A 27175-nucleotide genomic window follows, 5' to 3' on the forward strand; every position below is an offset into this window, starting at 1 on the left:
ATTACAATTCTGCTTTGAAAATATCATCTGAGGGTTCAACCCTTAATAACTCGAATGAGAAGTTATTTATACAAAAAAACTTGATTTTCTAGAAACATATTTAACAAATTACAAAAATAGTAATAAAATATAGGAATCCAAAAAAAAATTGTTAAGTTGTTGGCACTGTCTTCAAGGAAGTTGTTGATGATCTAGCCCCAAAATGTGCTACCTCACTGTTTGTCAGTTGGTGGTGAAAGTTTCTCAAGGATTTCACACAAGTGATCACATCTATCTTCACTTGGTATAGAAATATTAATTAATTTTCTATAGACTTCATCCACCTCGGTATACTTTTCAAAAGTAGGCTTATTGACAAAGATATGTTTAATTGCATGCTTGATTATTAAATCAAAGTTTAAAGCCTCTAAGAAAGCCTTCCCTTTAAGATGATCATTGATACCTGCAAATTTATCTTTATCAGTTTCAATTGTATAAAGCTTTTGGCAATATTCCTCCAAACTGATCAATCTATCATTTGGTGCTACTAGTCCTGGCAATCCTCTTTGATTAAGCAACTTAAACCTAAAATGAAATCTCTAGGCAGTAGTTCTCAAAGTCTGGTACTTTGTCTCCAATTTAGTCATAAGATTCTTCTTCTGTAAAACTTTCTTAATCTCTAAAATCATTTATGTTTTGTCTACAATCTAAATCTCTTATAATTTAGCTCTGGCTTTTTAATTCAACACATTAATCATATCTGTGGCCATGTCTAGATTTTGTTTAAGTGTTTCTCTTACTTCTTCAATAATTGCTTGGCATCTAGTAATAAGCTCTTCCTGTTCATAAATAATTTGTATGGAGGGCCAAACTTTAGTTATAGCTTTGCTTATATCTTCCCAAATGTTTTCCTTGGTGTGGTACATGGTTTGAGCCATTAGTGGCCCGTTTTCCAACTCATCAAACTTGTTAGTTAATCTACCGGTATTCTTCATCTCTTTTACATAAAGAGTGTTATTCTTTATTTTTTGTGCCTCTATATTTTTGAATTTCTTCTTGATTTTTATTTTCCTATCTCTCGAGAGACAATTCCTGTATGACTTTACTTAGATCACCCATTGTTCATGTAGACTCTGTTGTTGTTGATGTTGATTCTCTTGTTGTCCCTGCCACTGTGATGGGAATAGCTATGGTTGGAGCTATGACCACTTATGTAGGCTCTTCATTTTCCTTGGGCAAGATTTATATCCACTGAATGATTAGTTTGACAATTTCTTGTTTATTTTTCTCACTTTCTTCTATCTCCTTGGTTTGAGGATATTTTGTAGAGGGTAATTTCAGTTGTTTCGTAAGTGTTGTATGGTCTGCATTCTTTTTCTTGATGATGTCCTCTACAACTTTAACATCAATTGGATCATGCCCAATCTTGATCACTAAATCTTCTAATTATTTGACCCTATTATCCTTTTCCAAGGAGGATATCTTCTCTATCTTCAATTGTGACTGCACATTTGAAAGAGTTATTCTTAAATTTTACAGGGCCATGGCAGTGTTAGTCATGGTGGAGAAAAGCATCTCTCCAGATTGTCTATGCATGTCCATTTGGTCGATAGGATGTATTTGTTTTACATCAAAGTAAAATACAGGTTTCTTATATTCTAAAGAAGCCTTTCGAAAAGGCACTCGGGCCTCAAAGAATGCCATTTTCATCCTTCCCTTTTCACTCTCAAATGTTGTCAAGAATCTATGATGTGAAGAAGATGTCTACTTCCATAATTGAGCATAGACATTGGCCTTAAGAGATTCATTCTTTTGCTTAATTTCTAGAAAATTAGTGAAAATATTGGTTCCTCTTGCTAATTTACTCCTATTGACTATGTAATCACTAATCGATTATGTGAAACTGAAGAGGAGGATGGAGTATTAAGGACATTTTCCTCTGATCCTATATAAACCTGGGAATCATCCAAATTAATAATTATTTGCTCTTTCTATCCCTGAATAGTGGTAACTTTAGGGTTAGTCTTCTTTTTCTTCTGATAAACGACAAACTCTTTTGTACAATTTGCTGAAGATGATGATTCTTATCTCAACCTCTCTTCCTATTTGATTTGAGAAATGGTAGTTTGGAGGGTAGAAGTGGGTAGAATTTTCTCTTCTGCTTCCTAAAGTGTGTTCTCCTCCCATTGTTCTTGATTCCTGTATTTCTCAATCTCTGGTCTGGGAGTATGATTATAAGGTGTGGTTTTGAGTTCCACCCTTAAACTAGAGATTATTTTGAATGGGTCATATGACCAGGTAAAGCTTGGTCAAAATCCCGTCTTCTTGAGAATTGAATCTGCTTCAATTCCTGTTGATCTGGTATGACATATAAAAGGTCCCACTTGGGACAATCTTAAATTAAGACTTCCTCTTACCTGAAACAAAATGAATCTCATCCATGTTAATCATTTGCCTTATATATTCTAGAGAGAAAATTCTCATTGGAACATATTTAGGGAGCTTATAAGGAGCTAGCTCTTAACCATATACTTATCTCTATATAATTTTGGTAAAGATACTAGTTGCCAGTTTTAGCTTGATCACTCAGGTGCAGGACCCTTTTTATCTTTGAACTAATTCTAGGTTCACTACGGCTATTAAGAATTTGTGCAACTGGATGAATGAAACAATCAATAAAATATGTAAATTTAAACTCAATTGAGTTTCTTTTGACCAATGAGGTCCATTATATCACCGATTGATTGATTTGTTGATCATCCTTCTTATGTGAAGTTATTGGCATCATATCTCCTTGTTGAAAAAGGAACATATGGACCAGTATAGAAGAGTATTTGAGCACACCCTCAGTAGTGATCTTCATTATCCATTCATGCATATTTCTAGCCAGAAAATGACTATAATTATACATGAATGCTGGCTTGTGCTCTTTGGAGAAGATGGACAAATAACCTAGAATAGGTTCATCTACCCATTGGTCTGTCTGGTAACATAACAGGAAAGAAACTAGGGAGATGATTAGTTTGGCTCTCTTTGGGAACATAGAGGCTGGATATGTAGAATTTTTTTTTTTGTGAAGCTCAACATCTTCTAGAAGAAATATTTCTAAGATTTGAACTCTTTGGGTGGAAGTGACTTTATGATATAAATCCATGAGGACAGTAGTAGAGAAATGGGTAAGGGAGTCATTCTCGAGAATTAACAACATTTTGTTTATGGTTTCAGGTGTCATAGAGATCAGAACATCTCCATTTCTGGCCACAATGGTTCTTTGGAGGGAGTTATACCTAGCCTGACACCACATGACTGAATTAGGGAATAAGTGCATTTGAGGGAACATAGACATGGGCAACAGGGATTCCCATAGATTAATTTCATCCTCTAAATCTTGGTAAGTTTGTCTTAGCTAGTGGTGTAATTCGAACATATCGAATTCGCACTCTATAACAGTGATTTTGAAGAACTGGTTTGCTATGGGGATATGGCCAAGGTATGGGGTATCAAAGGTTTTAGGATTTTACTGAGTCAGGGTTTTTCTAGTAGAGGGCTGGTCTTTTCTCTTTGGTGCCTTATTCTGATAAAACAAAGAGGAATAGTAACAAGAAGTTGATAGGATAGATACCTAAACAAAGAACAATCTTTGTAGACACTGGTGATCCTAGTATTTGCTTGAAAAATTAAGCGTAGTTTGTAATAGAGTTTAACTAGAGCCGAGGTTTAAAACCTATAATTTCAAATAGTGGTGATGAAGTCAGGAGAATTGCGCGAAAGCAATGGTGGGTTTATTTATAATAACAAAATGAATTCTCATTAGGATCAAACTGTTACCAAACAGGATTTGGAAGCATTAATGAACAATGGAGCATGGTAATGGGCAAGAGTGTAATGTGCATGTAACAATGGGCATAGACATGTGGGAGAGTATGATTAGTGGAGAGAATGCACAGGAAGTGGTGTGATAACCGTTGGCGGGATGATGTGCTGATGTGAGAAGGAGGAGTCGATTTTGCAGGGGGTGTAGTGGTAAGTGGTATTGAGTGAGGGGGTGTGAAGCTGTGAGGGGATGACACGTTGCAAGGGGCCCGCCAAAAGGAATACAACTTTTCACACTCCCCCGCCTTCAAGTTAACAGGAAATGGGGGAAGGGGTTGTAAAATGACTTATCCGCCATTAATCTGAGTTGGGTAGAGGATCATCTTTGAAAACAAGCTTCTCAATAATGCTTGGCGACGAATCAATTTTGTCGTTTTATTACTTTGGACTAAAATCGTTTCATATCTTTATTAGATATAATTAATCACCCTTAAAAAAGTGATTAACTCCTAATTAAAGAAGAATTATTTTATGAATAGGCGCATTTAATCTAGCGGCCATTTTATTTTTCCTAATTCTATTCTAACCTTACTCTAGTACATACTTTGCATTTGGCCAAGTTTTGAGTACATTTGGTCAATTTTTCTTTCTATTTTATCCCATCAAATTCATGCTCAACCAAGATTAAAAAAATTGTTGAACTTATTCTTTAATCTAGAGACGAAAGTTTAAATAATTTGATCATGGTTAAACAATATGATTCGAACCATAAATTAAATTGTGGCATTTAAATAAACTGCACACAAAACCCTAATTTATTTCTAGTGCAAATATTATCTTTTCCTACTAGAATTTAAATTTGTTCACTTATTCAATTGTTTTTTAGAGAATTTCCTTTCATCATTTTTTTATTACATTTTCATTTTTTTATTATAATTTTTTTATGCCTTTTTTTAAAGAAAAACTAACTTATCAAAACCAAATATGTTACATGATACACTACATTCTACTGAGTTAAATTTTAAAAAATACAAGAATGGTTGCATCTATTAATTTGACATGTCCAATTATAGAGAAGAGGAATATTATTGCATTTTATAATTACACGCTATGAATGACCAAGGAAAATTTTAAGGATAGAAAATTTTCTTGAAGTTTAAAAACATTGGCGAATCTCACTAATCCCTAGTATGCAAACTATAAATTTTTTAATGATATATTTGCAAAATTATTCAAATTTATAATGATTTTATATATAGTCTCTATATAATGTTGGCGATTTTTAAGATAAAATAGTTTTATATTCTAAAATTTGGGCGAATCATCTTTTATAAAAATTGGAAATTGGCGAATCATTTTTTGGAAAAATCATGGAAAATTAGCCCACTGGGCGAACATTAGCCCCTAAAATTTTCCATGTGAATGACATATTGAAGGGTGGTTAGAAATGAACTTACAAAATTCATAATTGACTTTACAATTTCGTATAAGAAACTGAAAGAAAGAAAAACATGCTTTGACATTGATTAGCTCGTGTCAATGTCCCACTCATCATACAAATCGAAAGAAGTGTGTATGAGGACTATCCATGGTGTATGCTAGTCATTGGAAAAATTGGTGTATGCTAGTCATTGGAAAAATAGAAAAAGGTGTGTATTAAATTGAAAATTTGAGTTTGAAAGAGGGTATCAAGACTACCTAAGGAGGTTGATCTTCCTTGGGGATGCGAAGGGCTTTGGTCCCTATAATAAGTAATTTAGAGTTTTCACTTATTAAATGAAAATTTGTGTTTGAAAGAGTGCATCAAGACTAGCTAAGGAGGTTGATCTCCCTGGGGATGTGAAGGGCTTTGGTCCCTATAATAAGTAATTTAGAGTTTTCACATATTCAAGCATAAGTAAAGCCTAAATTTGAAATTCAAAAAGTATTAAAATGTGTTTAATAAAAAATTAACAATTTTGTAATTATGTGGTCTATTATTTTGGAATAGTGTTTTTCAAGTTTTTAATTTTAATATATATAAAAATATGGGGTTGAGGGATTTTGGTTTTAATAATAAATAATTTAAAGTTGTAACATATTTAATAATTAGAATTTAATTTTGAAAGTATAAGTATATATCTATCTATATATAGATATAGATATAGATATAGATATAGATATAGATATAGGAATTAAGGAAGAGTGAGAGAGATATTACATAATTTATCTAGGAATGGACCTCAGGACTTGTGGGGACCAAACTATTACACTTAGTAGTTGGATTACATCGTCGGAGTTATGGTTAATACATATTAATATATATTTAATATAAAACTAATTATGTTGATAGATATAATTTATTTTGTAATAAGATATCCAAAATTTTTATTTTAAAAAATAAAAAATGTATGGATAATATAGATTTAATAATTTGAAAATAATTTTTATTGCATGTATAATTTTTCTTGGAATGAAATCAATAAATTTTAAATGGTTTTCTATTTCAAAACTTATAAAATGTATTTACCACATTAAATTAGTAATTTATAAAATAAATAACCTACAAATATTTTAATTACGAACACTATTTATCCATCATTTAATTTATATTATTATTCAATAATGGGAAAAAAAACAATCCAAATGATATTCCACGAAAGTGATTCTTAAAAAACAAAAAGCACACAAATGGCATATGAGGAAAGAGATTATAGATATTCGTTTATTCCAATTATCATAATTCAATATAAAAAATAGTCTTAATCAATATCATAAACATTACTCAAACCATGATTTGTTGGAAGTCCCTAACACAATCTAAAAATGTCACATGGATTGTGGCTCAAGTTGAGGGTCCAAGTCAACGGAGCTATCGTCCACGTTGGAAAATTGTAATGCAATCTATCATGGGCTCTCCCAACAATATATCATTGGTGGAGTATAAGATGCTAGTAACATCGATCTTGGTGGAGTTTAAGATGCTAGTAACATCGATCTAATGAGTAACCGTGGTGCATCTAATGTGTTTGGTAGTGATGCTCAGAATTTGGCCATGGTTAAATTTAAGGGTATTCGTTGAAAGGATATGGTTAAATTTAAGGGTATTCGTTGAAAGGATAGAAATTTTGTTATTGGCTTAGAATGGTCTACATTTTGTATTGTAATATTATAATAAAAGAGAAACATGAAAAAGAAATAGAAAGAAGATCACTTATAAAATCTTTAGGACAGAAGTATAATCGCTCAAAGGAGAAACATCGAACACCTCTATTCATAATAACCAAATTATATAGATAATTATTCTCCATAATATTTTATTTGAATCTCATAGATGTAGATAAGCAAGAAAGAAACCGTCTTTCTTGGTTTTTCCGTCTTAGAAAATACATAAATTTCACTCTAGGAAGAGATATGATTTTTAAGTCACAATCCAAAGTTTGTGAGACCACGCTCTAATTTGAACCATGGAGAATTTTAGATCATACTTGTAGGTGTTTTAAATGAAAATTAACTTTATGTGATATTTATTTTTATAATGATTTATATTGGATTATTATTTAATTTTTTATTTATATTAATATTTTTATGGTGGAAAAATTGGAGAGATTGTTTGAAATCTCTATTTTAGTGGCATGTTCTTATTTAGAAAATTGTGGTTCAAAATTTTCTAGAGCCATTTTTATTTTGAAGCATCAAAGAGCACTTGTAAGGGTTAAACGTTCATGAGCATAGATCTATCCCCATGATGTTGATCTATACTTTGAGGCCTTTCTAATGGCTTAAATATCACCTCAGTTGAAGTGTATATGCAGAAGTTAACCCTCCTATGAGTTGACCTCCCTAGTTAACCACCCTAGTGTAAGTGGATGCCACAATAGCCCTTGTTTCTCACGCATGTGGGGGCTAGCAACATGAGGCCTTTCAATAATATTTCAGAATGTCGTAAACTTTATGACATTGAGGGTTTAGGAAGTCAAAACCATACCTCTAGATGGTTGTTACACTATGTTAAATATTGAGCCACTAGGAGGAGGGGGCTCCATTATTTTACATTGCACTTATTCCATAACTAAGAAAATCATTTGAGATTGTTGTTTTCAAATCACAATAGAAGAGGATGAGGAATTTGTAGCAATTGTTCATGCCACAAAAACAAAGGTAACTCCAGAGGAGTGTCCATTCCTTTATATATGCATTTTTATAACTTAAGCAAAGAGAGACGATGATATGCCTCACCATCAAGTTGGGTTTTTAATTTGTGAACAACCATGGTTATTCCATTAGAATAGTTGATCATAATAGATCTAATAAATTACTAAAATATTTACTATGAATGTTAATTATGTCTAGATCTCAGAGGATTTATTTATTTATTATTCTATGCTTAAATAAATAAAATATTTGAAATGTGAGAAATACAGAATAAAAAGAAATACAAAATATATTCACAATAGGAAACACATAAGGGATAAAACCCAATGAGAAGATGAGACTTCTATGCTCTCTTTTTTAATATGGAAATCTGCAGGTACAAAGGAGCATGTACTCTTTATACAGTTACTTGAGACTTATAGCTTATAAAGTTACTCGAGAACGTGATCACCCTATGTTATGCTCTCCAAATTTCCACTCCTAATTACTTTTATCAAATGTGGAACAAAATAATATGGTAGAAAATGGAGCCCCTACTCCTTCTAGTGGGCCAATATTTAACATAGCTTGATATCTAATTAGCAGTATGATTTTGACTCCCTTAACCCTCAACTACAATTATTATGATTTTGGACCTTTTAAGGTCTTATTGCAATTCCACATGTGGCTAGCTCCATATGTATGAGTAATGAGTTTGGCATGGAATCGTCTTATACAATGGTGGTAACCATAGTACATCAAGATTCAAATTTTGGGAGGCATAACTTTTGCATATGAACTTTACTTGATGTTGGGAATAATATTTAGGGGGGGTGAATCAATATTTACAAATCAATAGATTTTTCATTTAAATAGTTAGATTTATATACGCTACAGTAGTGAAGGGAACTCGTGTGTGCACGCAACTATTCTTAAGGCAACCAGCATATATCCAACGAACTTATGATTGAGTTACTTCATCATATATTGATCTTTAATTAGTGCATCAGTAATTTATTAAACATTAAACACTAACCATGTGCAAAAATAACTAAATAAACCATCACACATAAGAAACACACATGAAAACCAAGATTTAAGGTGGAAACCGAATGCGGGAGAAAAAAAGCCTTCTACTCTTGTCTCTGTCTTCTTTTCATATAAAGAATAATCTGTTTACAATCTTGTACTGGTGCAGACTCATACCAGTACACAGGCTACAACCTTCTCTCGTTCCCCAAGTTCTACTGGAATGGAGCTACAACAACCTAGCTCTTGTACTAGCAAATATGTTTACTAGTACCTAGGCGTCGACCTACAGAAGGATACAACCTTCACTTGTTCTCTAGTTGCTACTGTAATGGAGCTCCAACCCTCTGATCAAATCACTAGGCACTATTGGATGGAAGATTTGACTTCCTCACTAAAGGCTCCAACCCTGAGTATCCTCCAAAGACTATGTTTCATAAATTTTTAGACAGGATACTCCTGGTATACAACAACACAATATGAAGGCCACGTTTCATCAAATTTTCATACTAGACCCATCAGTAACATTGAAGCTCAAAACAAATCACCATTGCAATACATCCATCAAATACATCTGCATCAACTAATCACTAAAATTCAATCATCAATATTTGATATAACTAAAACCCAATCGTCAATCTCTGAATCAACTATAACTCAATCAATCACTGAAGCCTCTCACATGCTCAATTAAAAAATCATTGAACCTCTGACAGAATTGAATCAACCATTCATTCAAACTTAACAAAATTCAACCAATCAACTAGAATAGACAGATCACTGTAGCGAGTACATAGATCTGAACCCAAAACACTACATCAACAACTAAAACCAACTGTAACCTCAAAATTCACATGTCATCATATATACGCTTCTCCAATGAACCCAACCTGTGTGTATACGCTACTTCCTTTAACCCAAACTATGTATACTCTAAATATACTGAATAAAACAAACTTCTAAATCAAATTTGTACCAACCAGTTATATTCTGAAGATCTACTTTCATATTATAGAGTTCTAAATAGATAACGACAAGGATCACCCTTCTCTCTCAATCAATCAATCAACCAGACTCAATCTACTTATATAATAAATTTTAATTTTAGATCTAATGAGGTCGTCATTGAAAAACAACAGTGAAACAACATCACTGATCAGATAGATCAGTCATCTCTAAACAACAAGCTTTTCTTCTGCATATGCTACTTGGAATTGTTGAACCAGTGTGTAGACGCATTATCAGCAAGGTAAAAAAATGCATAGATCTACAAATAAAAGCTTATAACTTCGTAACTCTTCCAGACTTCAAATATACCCATATCATAGCATTTAAAGCACAAAACATTTGTTATAACTCAGATCTATCCTATCCATTATCAAATCACATAATGATAAGTCATTATGATCCTGATCCATCATTCGATCTCATCCATCATCAAAAACTTAGGTGCGTACTTAGTCTAGATCAAGAAATGCATCAGAAACCTATAACATGCATATTTTCTTCTGATTTAACAGTTCATAAGATATTCATTACTTGTGCCGTTAGCCCTTTGATCTTCACCTCCTTATGTAGTTTTAGCCTTTCTTAATACCTCAGACCAAAACAATACTTAGAGCTTGTGGTATTCTTGGAGGGGATCAAATAGTCGTTACTCCGCTCAATATTGTGGGCTAATACCACAATATTGACCCTTGGTATTTTTTAATCTTGAATTTCCTTGATTTTCTAGCCCATACACACTTTTCGTCTTGTGAAAATGTGTGCATATGTATACCCTCTTTTTGTATAGTGAACCCGTGTATACAACTTAGCATACCTGAAAATGTCATTTTTCCTCAACTTTTTGATTATGATCTATAGTCCTTTGTTCCTTCATTTTATTATTTTGTATCATTACCTTGTTTCCTATAAATAGACCTGTTATAATGTGATTTTCCATTGTACATTACTTCTGAACGGATTCCTTTGAACTACCCTTCATTTTGTCACATTTGTAAACACAACTTCCATGCATTATGTCACATGTGATATCTCTCATGTAGATTCATCTAGTTCCATGGACCGTAGATTCATCTAGTTACCATATACAAGTGAGTTGTTCTGCTACAAGTGGGTTGCCATCAGATACAACACATGAATCATAATGCGAACACTTGACACAATTTTTGCACCACTAGAAAGATCCTTGATTATAAAATAAAAGTATATTTAAAACCTAAAAAAATTATTTAATTCCTCAAAATGACTTAAGAAAGTTTCATACCCTAATTCCCCAAACTAGGACCCACCATTAAAAATGACAGTGCAAGTTAATTCCTCTAATTTTCCACTCTAAAAGCATCAACATAGAGGATAAATAATATAATTATCCAATATAGACCATTCCTCCCCATTTAGGAGGGCCTTTGGTCCTCAAAATATTTACTTGTGACAAATTTTTTTCTCTATCGTCTCTTTGTAGTACCATTCTTCCTTGCCTACTTTCAACCCAATGTGTCAAAGGTCATGTTGCGCCTTATCGACCTCTTTTGCAACATTATTTCCTTTACTAACTTTGCCTAAGCATATAGTGCTAAGTCCTCTATGGAAAAATATTTCCTTTACCAACTGTACCTTAGCATATAGCGCTAAGTCCTCTATGGAGGGCATTACTTGTCCCTTCTTTTGATCCAATATGGAAGACTGATAGTCTTCTAATTCTCCATATTCAGTTTTGAGTAAATACACATATATGGGGGTTGATTGAGTGAAAATATAACTCTTTTTTTAATTTACACTTATTTTATTTTTCTCTATAAAAATTTAATTAATTTGATTAGTTGATGGACAAAGAATTTGTGATCGAAAAGTATTTAAGCCCTCAAAATTATTAGTAGTGGCACTTATTGAATTTTTAAATATATAAATTTTTAATGGTATTTCAAATAATTTCATGTTCATACATATAATTTTAACCAAATAAACTAAATGCACACAATTCATGTTTGCAAATAAACAATGACATGCCACTAGGTGACACTTCTTATAAGATTTAATTGGTTTTCTATGTTAATTATAAGTAAATAAATATTTTTTCTTGTAAATTTGCCACTAGGTGATTTTTGTTATAAGATTTAATTTATTTTTTTATATTAATTATAAGTAGATAATTACTTTTTCTTATAAATTTTGTATTTTACTAGCATAATTATGTATCCACTTACAAATCTTTTCTTCTTATTGCTCAAATATATTCATATATATTCTTAGTAGAAAAAGTAAAATAATTGTCATTTTTTAATAAATTAACCCTATGATTTCTAAAGGATTTACTGCTGATCATATACAAAATTATATAATACAAATACTCTGTTTTCATTATTAAAAAAAAAAAAAGATATTAACATTTTACAAAATATACTTTTATTATTCATTATGTTTATTTTTGTCTTGTAATTTTTAACATATACGCCACAAAACCAAAAAAAAATGGAAACAAACATTTGAATTCTCTCACCACTTTCTCAAAAACGGCGTCTCCGATTTATAAAGTACGTGCAAAAGTAAGTATTTTGAATGCCTCACCATCTCAAGTCAATCGAAAAGTATTGACAGATAAAAATAAAAGAGGATTGACATAAGAAGTCGTTATGCGTGTGCTAAGCCCGTGTTCAATATTAAGTTTTAAAGTATTGACCGATAAAAATAAAAGAGGATTGACATAAGAAGTCGTTATGCGTGTGCTATATGTCAGATCACAAAGCCCGTGTTCAATATTATGTTCTAAAGTCAAACGTCGTGAGTTTGGATGGCACTTTCCCGAGATGGCCGAGTGGAGAAGTTATTAGAAAAACGGTTTCGAAGTTTTTGGGTGATATTTTAGGAGTTGATTTTAGTGAGACTTTCCGATTTGTTTAGGTGAGATTTTTGGTTTTATTTTTCTAAAATTTAAGGGGGAATTTATTCAAATAAAAAATTGGTGGGTAATTTCTACACAATAGAAGTGTTATATGGATTTTTTAGCGTGTTGAATCTATATATAACACAAATTTAAATACAGTCAAAAAACTAATTTAAATAACACAAATAAAGATTCTATCACAAATTTTTCCATCAAATTCTTGCACAAAATACTCCAAAAAAAATAACACAACTAAGCTATTAAGATATTTTTCAATGAAATTTGTTTAAAATTTATTAAAAATTTGTTAAAATTAAAAATTTAGTTGCTCATTTATGTTTCACCAAATTCCTACTAAAACGTAAAATAACTCAACAAAATGAAACCACGTGCACTCTTCGTTTTCGTTTTCCGCAATGGATTACGGCTCAATTATTAATTGGTTTAATTGACAGGTTTCGATTTTGTTGAATTTACGCCCAACCTTGAAAACCTTGAGAGGTACAGAATGAATGTGAATCTCAGGTTTCAGTGAGATGGCCGAAAGCCTTTCGTTTGATTCATTTTTATCGAACGCCGCCTTATGAGAATCCCCAAAGTCCATCCCATGAATAGTCAAACGAATCCCCAAAGTCACCCCACGTTTCCTCCGTTCTTTGCCACCCACTCTCGGCGTAGGTTCATTCTCTATATATAAACATATGGGAGATACACTTCTATTCTTGTTCATCTCCTCCTGAAAATTGAAATTGGTTTTGTTATGTGTGTAATGCATTCCTTATTTTGTGGCGGCGGATAGGACAATTCTAATTGTTGCAGCGACATGGATATAAGACCTGCAGCGCGACTGGGGATATTAATTTTCATGCTCATGCTGATCACGATGGTTAGTGAAAGTTCGTGTTACAGGGCGCGGAAACTGAAATTCACATTTCATGGACATGAATTGGACAATAATAATAATAATAAGATGATGGTGAAGAATGGTTGGTTCGAATCACTTAGGGGTAACGTTACTCCTTCAGGACCTTCTAAATGTCAAAATTACAGGTCTCCTAGCAAGGGAGGTTCGTGTTAAGATCGTCATCAGGAATTACGAATGCTTTTGATATATTTATGTCAAAATTACAGGTCTCCCGGCAATGCTTTTGATATATTTATGTCAAAATTACAGGTCTCCCGGCAAGGGAGGTTCGTGTTAAGACCGTTATTGGGAATTACGAAAGTTGTTGATATATTTTAGTTTGGTAATTATATATAATAGTTTTGTATAGAGATTTGGTACTCACAAATCTTGCTGTTTAATTCTGAACTTATAGATAGTCCAATCCCCAATAAAACTATGTATACCTGAAAGTTGCTTATTCACGATTTCCAATCCCCCAATAAAACTGAAAGCCACTTATTCACGATTGAAAAATATTCACGATTTCTTAAGTTGAAAAGAATTACACAGACATAAAATATATACCCATATAGCCAGAAGATAGAATATATAACCATATAACCAGAGGACAACGACGAAGGAAAGGTTAATATCGGCCATGGAAATAGTTTGGGGCAGCTGCACAGTGAGGACGTAGTAACAGGCCTGTCGATAGCATATGGGGCAGATTGTAATTTATTTAAATTTATTATATCTGTTTATTCTTTACGTTTTAGTGTTTGCTCAAGTATTCTTTATTAATGCCGTGTCATATAGGTAGCTTAGTTTTAAACATATTGATATTATACAACAGCGATGTATCTAGTGTGCCTTGAGATGAATCAAAATCCCATAACACATTTTCTCGCATAGAAAGGATCTTTTATCCAACTGTAGCTATATCTGAACGTTATCGTAAATTCAAATGGGTCATTATGCATAATCAACAGTTTCTGTTCGGTTCTCCTTTGAGCTATGTGATGAATTTTAGTATTATTAACTTCAGAATTATACAAAGTATAATCTAGAAGACCAACCGAGAATTTATATTTCATCGTATGGAGGAGCGAATTTATTGTGTTGTTGATAGGATGAAAGATTCGGATGGAATTTATTGTTGAAACTCAAGCTCATAACAATGCTTTCTAACTTTCGAAGAACTTCATTTATTGCTAAAAGAAAGGTTTTGATAATTTCTTAAAATATCTAGGACAACTTCCCATGGAAAGTAGTTCTATATAAATGGTTTGTCAAGACAAGGTTGAGGTCTTTTCTTTATTAGATGCCATATTTTGTTCGTTAAGACAAGGTTGGAGGTCTTTTCTCTCTTTTTAGATGTGCATATTTTTTTTTAAATTTAATATTATATATGAAAATTGAATTTAGTGGAGAAATTAATATTTTTTTTATAGTTAGAGAACAAAATTATGTGGATAGTTTAAATTAGAATATTTCGACTAGAGGAATTTCAAATCTTTAAATTATGAAGGTTCAAAATCTTTAAATTATGAAGGTTCAAAATTTGATAATATGAAAATAATTTTTTGTCTTGTACATTATCCAATGGACTATATAAAATAGATTCAATTTCTTAAAAACTAATTTATGAAACTTGTTTTCCCATTATTGTGCTCCACTAAGATATCTTACGGTTATCAATGTCGACCCTGTCTGTATTCATGTCAAGATGTCGCTAGTTATGTGAACATGCCAAGATGTCTTCGGTTGACGTGCGTTATCGATGATTATCTCTGCGCTAGCACATTGAGGTTCCAATATGTTCACTCCAGGGGAGCTTCCTCCGCTCTTTGTTTGGTATCTATGTTTTGAGGGTTTGCCTATAAGTGATGCGATGAGTTGAGTTGTGTGTCATGGAAACAATGATAGTGGACATTTTTTTTTTCTTTTTAATCAATTGAGGTTGGAGCATATTCCATGGCTTCATAGATATTGAGGAACAATATTGATGAGATTATGATGAAAGAAGATTTTCGAGGAATTTTTCATTTGTTGAGCATTTTTCCTGAAAGGAAAAAATAAAGGATTTGAAATATGATATTCCTTTAACCAAAGCTAATTAATCTAATTAGGTGTATATGCACCAACAACTTCTTTTAAGCATAATTTAAGTGCATGTGATGTAAAATGAATGAGTTCCAGTAACAAGGCCATTTTAGGTACTCATGTATCATGAAAAGACTAAAGAGAGAAAACCCAGTGGGAAACAAACCCCTTCTCAAAATATAATGTAAAAAGCACTTGCAGAAATTGAAACGTTTGCTCACTGAATGTCTTCGTGCGTCTATGAGTAGGTTACAATATTGTGTTTATGGCTAAAATAGGTTCTAACAATAATTTTATGTGATAGATAAAGGAACAAGTTGTAACAAGGTATGGATAGGATATGATAGGTTAATGACCAAGTTATGAGAGTAGTAGCATGATCATTTTTTATGACTTATATTAAAGAGTAGGTGGGTTCAATTTGAAATATGATGAAAAATGGAATCGGTTGAGTTGAAGAAGGAGGTGGGTGCTTCCACTAAGGTTGGTTCTTCAATTAGATTTTAACCTATTGGAAGTTTCTGGTTGCACTTTTTCGAGGTTGATGACTCAATCATGTTGTAGCCTATCGCAAATAGTTTCTTTGATATCTTAGAGGTGGGTGCATCCAATAGGCTAGTGCCTACAAATATATATAATGATTTGTAGTTTCCTTCATTAACTGTCTCCATGTAAAAGCTTGTGTCATATTGTTGATGTGATGATGGCTTCTTGGTGCATTGCTTCATTTGTTATTATAATAGAAAATTGTATATATATATATATATATATATATATATAAGTAACATTATTTTATGTAATATATATATATATATATATATATATATATATATTACATAAAATAATGTTACTTATAGCTATATAATACTGAAAATCTCCTTGGGAATTTGGATTGTTTTATCTACACAACTTAAACTTGCAATTCCAACAAATGTATATTGGATGTTAGAAAAATTTGACCAAAGAAATGTACCTAGAAAGAGGCTAAAATATAAAATAGTGAAATTATTTGAAATATTTTAACCATAAGATTTTTCTTTTTAATTAGCTTTAATTTATCATGTGAATGACATATTTATTTATAAACTATAAATTACATAGTAAAATGTTTTCAGGTTAATAATATATTTTTAAATAAATATTAATGTTATTTAATACTGCATATTAAAAAAAATATTTATGACATATATTGATTTTTTTTTAATATTTTAAATATAATGTATTAATATTATTTTAAAAATTTGAATGGAATACACATCTCCCTTACATTATTCTTATTAGGAATTAATTGAACTTTTGAATTTCGATTACTTCTTCCTTTTGTGGATCCCATAAGACTTATACATTTTTAACGTTTAAAAGAGAAAACTTGTAATTTTTATTTTTATTTTCAATTAATTTATCTCTCTCTCCAAATTTGTGATAAAATTATGTTACTTCGTATGGATGTTTTATTTAGGTTTGAGAGTGAGAGTGAAGGATTTTTACATCTCCTTCATACTTAGTTGTAATATCAACTAATTAAGTGGGTGAAAACAATAAGATAACTAAAACTAATCATATATGTATATTCATTTTTATTTTTATTTTTTATTATAGCTAAAATTGTGTTTTTATTTAGAAAATATTTAATTTTATTTTAAAAGAGACTTGTCAACTAGAGATTGAGCATGAACATAATCTCACATCCCCTCGTATTGGGTTATAATATTGAGAAAAGAAAGACAACTATAGATCCCTTCACCATATTGACAAGGATCAAGTCATTTGAGGTGCAAATTATTTTTATAGTGCAAATCTTGAAAAATTGAAAAATTGAAAAATCTGGATTAGTGCTTTAGAGATATATGGGGCATCTGCGTGTGGATAAACATGTACCATGTTAAAATTTTCAATGTTTAATTTGTTAAAATTTGAAATATTTACTTACATTATTAGTGAGATATTTTACTTATGAAGTACATTATATATAGTAATTTTTTTATGTTATTAATATATTTTTAAATACATGTTAATATTAGCTAATATTGCATATTAAATTTATTTTTTATGACCAACATTGAATTTATTATTATTAACAATATTTTAAATGTAAATATTAATTTTATATTAAAACTATGAATGAAATACACATCTACTTTTATTATTCTTATGAGTAAATAATTGAACGTTTTTACTTTTAAATAAAATTGAACTTTTTTACTTTTAAATACATTTTCTCTTTGCAGATTGAAATAATTTAGTGTGGTGAACATTACAGGCACCTTCTTTTCTGATATATATGAAACTCATCTTAGTATAAATTAATTGGGATTGATATTCAAGTTATAAATTTCAATTTTGCATGGAATTTTTTAAAAAAATTATATGAATTACACATTTTTAACACTCAAATGAGAAAATATAAGACTTTTATTTTTGTATTTTTAATTATTTTATCTTTGTCTAAATTTGTTAGAAAATTATGTTACTTAATGTGGATATTGGAATATTTTATTTATGGCTAAGAGTGAGAGCTAGGGATTTTCACATTTTCTTCATATTAGGTTGCAATATCAACTAACTAAGCTAGCATAATTAGATAATTGAAATTACCAAACATTTATATGTATTATTATTATTTATTTTGTTTTAGATAATATTTTATTTTTATTTTAAAAAAACATGTGTTAATTCAATCACCAATTAAATCACAAATCTCCCTTTGGGTTGTAAAATAAACCTCTTCTTGCAATATATATATATATATATATATATATATATATATATATATATATATATATATATATATATATATATATATATATTATTTCTTCTTACTTTTCTTGTTGTAAGTTGGTAGAAATCCTTATATTATTATAGAATAGTATAATACATCATAACCTATATGCGAGATTGCAAACGAAACCAACCGCAGTAAAATATAGTCTTGAACAAAAACTTAGCGACACATGTCATAAGGAATTTTTGTCTATGGTATGTCCTAGGCATATATATGCAAAATTTTGTTTTCTTTTATTACTACTTAGCCATTTAACACTATAAGACAGTCTATCTGTGAGTCTATCTTTCTTATCTACACTTACAGACCTACCTAACATTATATTACTATGAATCAACCTACAAATCCACTCAACAAAATAACACAAACATAGACAGAGAATCATTATCATTTATCGAGGGACAGTGATGGAGCTTCCGCCATGCCTGACCTAAACATAAGTGTAATCTTCTCCATTGGAGTTGAGTTGTCGTCGCCCCTATTGTTTGCATCACTGATTGTTTTCCACTAAATCTAGTTACCTATCTGACCCTATATTTCATTAGTCTAGTGAGTTATCCATGTGCTTGTCCTAGTGTGATATCTAGGTTATAAATATATATTTTTGGTAAATTGGAAATATTTTGTTCATATCTACAATTCTATCATCTTGCAGTCGCTTTTTGTTTGCCACACTTTGGAGGGCCTCCTCTACCGCCCGCAATTGTTGCACAATTACCTTCATTACATTTGACACCTCCTTCTCTCTTCTGCCACCTCCACATGTAGATTTCCCACTAAGGTTTTATTGTGCCACACTATCTTAACATTTCTCTAACATATCATCTTCCTAATTTAGGATTTCCCTATGTCTATGATCTAGTCTACATCCTCCTCAATTTTGTTGTCTGAGATGCACCTTCATAGGCACCTTACTTCATTTTCTCATATTTCGATAATTTCTTTTCCTTTTTCTAGGATAGTCGTGTGATAGTTTGTTTCTTCCTCCCTCATCGCTTCCTCCATTCTAGTCCTCTTACCGGCCGTGGAGCTCTGAGAATCTTCTCTTGGTCCCCTATGCAACCTGCCACCAATATTTCTCCCCTTACTCATAACTATTTTGGAGGTTGCAATTCTTTGATGAACAAACTCTCTCTCACTATTGTTCCTCCTTGTATCCTTCACACTTGATCCGATAATGATCATAAAATAAAACTAAAGTAGAATTGATTAATTGCCAACAATGAATTGATCATTAACCTTATATGTTGAATGTGGAGGACTTAAGGATAACAATTGATTCAAGTCTTAATCAAGAACTTAAGAAACATAATTAAGCATGAATTTGTAGCAGAAAGAGAGATAGAAGACATACAAAATTCACTATAGATTTTGTCCGTGATGGACTACGTCTCCGAGTCCGCTTTCAAGATGGACATCCACTTTATTAGGATTGATCGAAAGAGGTATTTTACACAAGAAAAACACCTGACTAAATGTGAAAATAGGAACTTTTGATCTCTATCAACAAAAAGGTTTCTCTCATAGCTTTCCAATACCTATCTGAGTTCCTAATTCCACCTCCGTACGGCCAAGATACACTGAAAACAAAAACTACCTCTTTGGCTCAGCATCTGCAAACAAGTCTCAAAATCACTCTAATTCCCCTTCTTCGTGATCAAAAGGATGAATTTATAACCCCCTTAATTTCATTCAAACTCTCTATGGGCTAATCTTGGCATGTATGGGTTTCATTAAATGTTTATTGCCCTCGACCTTGTCACATTATGACATAAGGCATTAGTTACATCATGTGTACATTAAAAATAACACAACTGCAACAACAAAAAACCCAAAATAGACTTTGGATAGAATTATCTTGCTAGTGGTTATGTAACGGTGCGAAGGAGGTTGAACTATTAGCATGTGACCAAGCAGTCTAACCCCCGACAGACACCTGGTGGTCATCTCCGACGGTTCCGGCTAATGGCATGGTGACTGCTCACACGATAGTTGTTTCCAGTGGTGGTTTCCTCCTACGGTTAAGGCTCGGTCACAAGACTATGCAGCTTCCCAAACCGCCCCAACTCTGACTTCTCACATGTCCCAGTTCCACTACGGTTTCCACATGATTAACTATGCAGCTTCCAACTCCTCACATTTTGCGGTCCGCATGCGGTTAAGAGTGTTGTGGTTATGATTGTATTTGTTTGCATTGTTTTTATTATATGATTTGAAAGGGTTTATTTGCACAGGTTTTGTACCATAGTCTAATAGGTTTAGCTTTTAGGTTTAGAACATAGGTTTTTCAACACAACCTTTACACTAGGACTTAGCAAAGTGTATTGGAGGAAATTTATTGCTTAGTTTTCTTTTATTGCATCACCATTACATGCTTTAACAGGTTCTAAAGTTCCCTTTCAGTGGGGAGGAAAACAACAAAAAACTTTTGATACACATAAGTAGAAAATTGTCACAACACCAATCTTAGCTTTAACAGATCTTCAATAGCCATTCAAAATTGAAACAAATGCTAGTGATTATCCAATGGGTACAATCTTACTTCAAAAAGGGAAACCAATTTTCTTTCATTTTGAAACTTTTTCTAAGGTAATAATGAATTGTCTGACATATTATAAAGAACTCTTTGCTTTAATTGAAAGTTTTAAGAAATGGAAACATTATTTAATGGGTATGGAAACAATGATTCATAGAGATCATCATCTTCTTCTATACCTTTAGTCTCAAACTAAGTTGCAACAATCTCATCATTAGAGATGGATGGGGTTTCTTACACAATTTCATTTAGTAATTAAGTAAAAGAAAGGTGTCACAAACCAAGTAGTTGATATGTTGTCTAGACCATCTCTGAATACTTCAGTAGTCTTGCAGAATAGTTCTTTAAAACATGAATGTTATATAGAACAATATAGTATAGATGCTAATTTGAAAGATATTTATTAATCGCTAACTCATGCTGCTCAAGTGGAAGAAATCAATTATCATACTCATGACAGGTTGCTATATCATTTGGGTAAGTTGTGCATACCACAGACAAAAAGAGCACATGTCATTCGGGAAGCACATTCTTCTCACTTTTTAGGACATTTTGGAGTAAGAAAAAAAATGTTACAAGTTCAAAGGTATTGTTATTAGCCTCGCATGTATGAAACGATTGTTATGTACATTAAAGGATGTGTGATGTGTTCGACCAACAAGCCAAGAAATTGAAATATTGGTTTGTACATGCCACCTCCAGTTCCTTTACGACCATGGGCCAACATTTCCTTGGATTTTGTTGGAGGACTTCCTATGTCCAGGATAGGGCATGATTACATGTATGTAGTGGTTGATATATTCAGCAAGATGTGCATTCTTGTTCCATGCAAAAAGAAAGTGACAGCTGAACAGATTGCAAAGATGTTCTTCGAACAAGTATGGGTTCATTTTGGCTTACGTACTTCCATTATTTTTTATCGAGACACTCGTTTTGTAGGATAGATTTGGTCCACTTTGTGGGGACTCATGGAAACAAAGCTGAAGAAGAGCACATCTTTTCATCCATAGATGGACGGACAAATAGTAGTGGTGAACAAGACTACCATACATATTCTCCGATGTTACTGCTATAAACATCTTAATTTTTGGGATGAATCTTTACCTTATGTGCAACATCCTTACAGTCGAACCTTACATTGTTTGACTAATTGATCACCATTTGAAACATGCTTTGGGTATCTACCAAAGTCACCGATGGATTTCATGTTCTATGGAGACGATAAAGTGGGTGAACATGATGATGCAAACAAAATAGTTAAGTTCATTCAAAAAATACAACAGATACATGAAGTAGTGCAAGCCTAGTTAGAGGAGAGTTAGGCTAACTACAAATTGTGCCATGATAATCATCGAGTTGATCATCATTTTTAGGTCAGCGATCAGGTATGGTTGTATATCAGTAAACACCAGTTGAAAGGTGAAGGTAAAAAACTGAAACCAATCAGGTATGGTCCTTTCAATATTGTTGAGAAGATTGGAAATAATGCATTTCCATTAGATTTACCTCCTTACATGCGTGTTTACCCAGTTGTAAATGTATAAAATCTAAATTTGTATGAACCTATGATGATCATGAATCCCAAGGAAGATACATAGATTCCTACTATTGAGGATTTGACACCTGAGTATATGAATGAGTTGCAGGAAGATACCATCTTGGACAAGAAGGTTCGTTCTTTAAGGTGTGGAGATGTTGAATATATTTGAGTGGGAATCAAGTGAATGAATCTGAGTAAGGCAAGGTGGATGGAGATTGGAAGAGTGAGGGAATTGTACCCTCACCCGATATCTGCTTAAATAAAACTTTTATGGTCGAAAATCTTTCAAGTGGGGATGATTGATCGAGGAGGATCTTGTCATTCCTGTGTATCGAGAGAGTTCAAGTAATCTTTAGCTTCATCAGCTTCGCCAGTGTTCTCCAATTCCTTAAGGTGTTGGTTACCTCTCCATGGTGGATATGGTCTAGGTTGTCAACATGGTTTTATTGATTATTGTCGTACTTTGACAATATCATTGTAATGGATTTATTTTTATTATGGCAATGTAAAAAGGTCTAAAAACGTAAGTTAAAAAGCCTAAACTATACAATCCTAAGTGCTAGTGTAAAGGTTGTGTTGAAAACCCTATGTTCTAAACCTAAAAGCTAAACCTATTAGACTATGGTACAAAACCTATGAAAATAAACCCTTTCAGATCATATAATAAAAACAATGCAAACAATGACTAAGCAATAAATTGAGTGCAGAGGAGGTTGAATTGTTAGCATGTGACTGGGTGGTCTAAACCGTGGTGAAAACCTGGTGATCATCTCTGGTGGTTTCAGCTAACGACACGGTGACTGTTCACACGACAGCTATTTGTAGTGGTGATTTCCTACTTCGGTTAAGGCTACGATCACAAGACTATGAGGCTTCACAAACCACCCCAACTCTGACTGCTCACACGTCCCGGTTTCACTGCGGTTTGCGCAGTTAACTATGTGGCTTCCAACATCTCACATGTTGTGGTCCCGACGCGGTTAGGAGTGTTGTAGTTATGAATGTATTTGTTTGCATTGTTTTTATTATATGACACGAGAGGGTTTATTTTGGTAGGTTTTGTACCATAGTCTGATAGGTTTAGGTCTTAGCTTTAAAACATAGGTTTTTCAATAGAACCTTTGCACTAAGACTTAGGATTGTATATTTTAGGATTTTTAACTTAGGTTTTTAGACCTTTATACATAGACATAATAAAAATAAACCCATTACAATGATATTTTCACATTACAACAATAATCAAGAAAACCATGACAACCTGCACCATATCCACCATGAAGATGTAACCAATGCCATGAAGAACTGAAGAACACTGCGAAGCTAACAAAGATGAAGATGACCTAAACTCTTAGGATATAATAGATTGAAAAGATCCTCCTGGATCAACACTTATCACTATCTAACCAATGTGTCTTCCATGCTTAACATATAAAGGAAACTTCCAGAATAGATGATTGTTCCCCTTCCTTTGAGCACCTTCCCCGTATATTTGTAGCAAATTTGGCATACCGATGATGTTACAATACATTCATGCAAGGATGGGGCCATCTTCCTCCTCATTCATCTCTTCATATGGTCTGTGGAGGCTCATTATTTCCACTGGCTTGATCTAGTACATCTCCAGGCTAGCCATTATCCTTCTCAACTCCTTAAACCACCCTTTCCTATTAATGTCACCTCTCGACTGATGATTAAGTGAAACTAGATTCTTCTCCTTCCCATCAGTGATCGCCATGTCCTTCATACTTTGACGACACATACCTCCTCTTGGTGATTATCAAACATTCATTTCACTAGGTGGGTCGTTGCACTCATCTTGGGCCACCCCGTGTATGTCACTTCTTCCTTCTCATGTGGAGTGGTCTCGCTTCGCGAGTGCTCTGTCGTCATCCTTTAGTTTTCCATCCACCATGTCCTCCCATGCACTCTACATGCTACTTGGATGGCTAATACATAATCCCCCTCGACTATTACATTCACCATTCCCCCTCGTCGCAATGTTTCCGAGCCCTACTCCATGGCTTGGAATTCAATTTCATTATTTGTGGCTTGTCCCATATTGATGAAGTATATCCCTTGAATTTTACCTATCAAGTCTTGAATGCTCTGGCTCCAACCTTGCCTGGGTTTCCCTTAGACACTCAATTGAAATTCAATTTTCAGAAACCCTCCAGAGGAGCCTCCCACACTATAGAGCCCGACCTTCAAGGAATTTCTCTAGGTCTGTGGTTGGAACCATTCAACTAACCTAGGTTGAAAAAATTTAACCTTTGTGCTTCCTAAGGTTCTTCCCCTATGGTTCAAATTCATCTGCTATTGATGGTTTCCTTAAAATGGCTATGAATTTCTTCCATAAATTTTGCAACTGAGAGCCTTTTATCATGGAATATTCAACAATTGTGTTCCTTCCAAATTGAGCAGAGGATAAATTCTAGAATCAAGTTCGAGTTCATGTTCACCACTTTGTTCTTAGCATATTGTAACCACCCTTTTCTAATTGTTTCATGTATACTTTCCTTGTTTTTATCAGTTGGTTTATATATGATGGTGATCCATGCCCATAGATATTTCGTGTATCTACATGTGTTCTAAGGGTGGTTAAGGTTTTCTTCTTCCCTCTCACATAGGCAGCACAATGATGGACCAATCATCCCTCGCTTATTTAAATAAATTCTCCCATGTTAGCACCTTCATGTGCACGTTTAACCATAGAAACATTTTAATTTTTGGTCAGTGAGAGACCTCCCAGATTTTACTCCAAGATGGGTCATTGAATAAAACATGTTTAGCTCGAAGGTAAGCCTTTGCTTCCTTGAGGTTAAAATCCCCCCCTTTTGATGCCCCTATCAAAGTTGTTCTTGGTCATTGTTTGCCAGGATTTATCTTTTGTCAAGTTCCTCTATGATATATTATATGTTTGAATCACTGATATTTTCTTTGTGGAGGATTTTTATGTTCCACTTTTCTCCATTTGTTATTTTCCAGTCCTGGAGTCCAGAAATGGTGGAATTCCCTGTGCCTCTATCTCTCCTTGGCTACCTATAGACCCTTCCATTTTGGTTTGTTTAATTTCGGTTGTTGTTGCTAGGAATCCTCCCATAATAGGGCATCCTTTTCATTTCTAATTTCCCAAAATCTATGTTGTTGTATAACTTCTTTATTAGTCCATGCAAGGTTCCATATAGCCGACCCCTAGGTTGAACCCGTGAACCTTATTAGGTCTTCGAGTTGACAATTAGGGACATATTTTTCTTTCCATAGTTTCACCCATGGCATATCCACTCCCTTTAACCATTTCTATCACAAGTTTGCCCCATTTTCTCCTTTAATTATCTTAGGGACTTGCAGCCCAAGGCCTACAACATGCTTGGGTTTATAGATCATTCTCCACGCCACCAGTGCCCATTTCCATTTTTCCTCTACCCCTTGCAACAAGAAGTTGATTTTGGCCTCCCTTATTTTTTGGAGCGCTCTGTTAGGTGCAGGAAGAACATATAACATATGCCCTGGGATATCCTATAGCACCGCCTTTCCTAATACCAGTCACCCTAGCAAATTTATAGCTCTCATCATCCATTGTTTAATCCTATATTCAAGGTTGGATATTACTCTCTCCTAGTTGGATTTTTTCCATGATTCTATCCAATTTTTCCATGTTGATTTCTTTTATCCCCTATTTCCTCACCTGTTCCACCATATCCTCAAGGTTGATTCCCTCTTGCTTCATTATCTCCTGCAATTCTGGATCATCTGTTCCTACTTTTCTTAGGGTCATTTCTGCGTCTCCCTCAGAATTGTTCGATAGATCTCGGATATCTCTTAGTTCTTCATAGTCCTCATTCAACTACACCATTTCTTCCTCTTTTCCTTCTCCTTTTTCCTCCTTATCCTCCTCTTCCCCACCTTATATTCCTGGTTTTTACTCTACTAGGACTTCAAAGTTATTCCTTTGATATTTCCTTCCCTAATTTCTTTGTTGTTGTCCTCTATTAGGTTTGCCCCTTGGAGTGGGTTTCAAAAAACCATCTGCATCCTTTCAGTCTGTCTCTTTTCTATATTCCTCCATTTTTCTTAAGGGCCATTCCCTTATCAGTTATTAGCTAGTCACGTTCATGGCATCTTCTGCGTCTAAAAGGGATGTGTTCATAGTCCATGGGTTGTAGCCAAAATTTGTCACAAAACTCTACTTTGACAACTTCATGCAGAGCCCTGGAGACATCCATTTTAACACAAATTTTTGCATATGTTGTATATATTCCTTGTAAAGTTGCTTCTTATATTTTCAGTAATTTCCCAAGAGAATATCCTATCAATTTTAAAGTTGTAGGAAGCTAATAGTCTAGGGGAATGGAATACAACCTAACCCAAACTGGGACTCATGTAAGGATTTCCTTCTCTAGGACGAAATTCTCCCTCCACGGCCTCATGTATAAACTAGTTGATGCCTACAAATAAGGACCACTATCAAAGATTCGATCTTTGTCTTCCATATTAGAAAATGCCATCCT

The sequence above is a fragment of the Pinus tabuliformis genome, chromosome 9 (genome assembly GCF_031772625.1).
Source record: "Pinus tabuliformis cultivar Carrire ecotype Pingquan chromosome 9, CPIR1, whole genome shotgun sequence".
Classification (NCBI taxonomy): Eukaryota; Viridiplantae; Streptophyta; class Pinopsida; order Pinales; family Pinaceae; genus Pinus; species Pinus tabuliformis.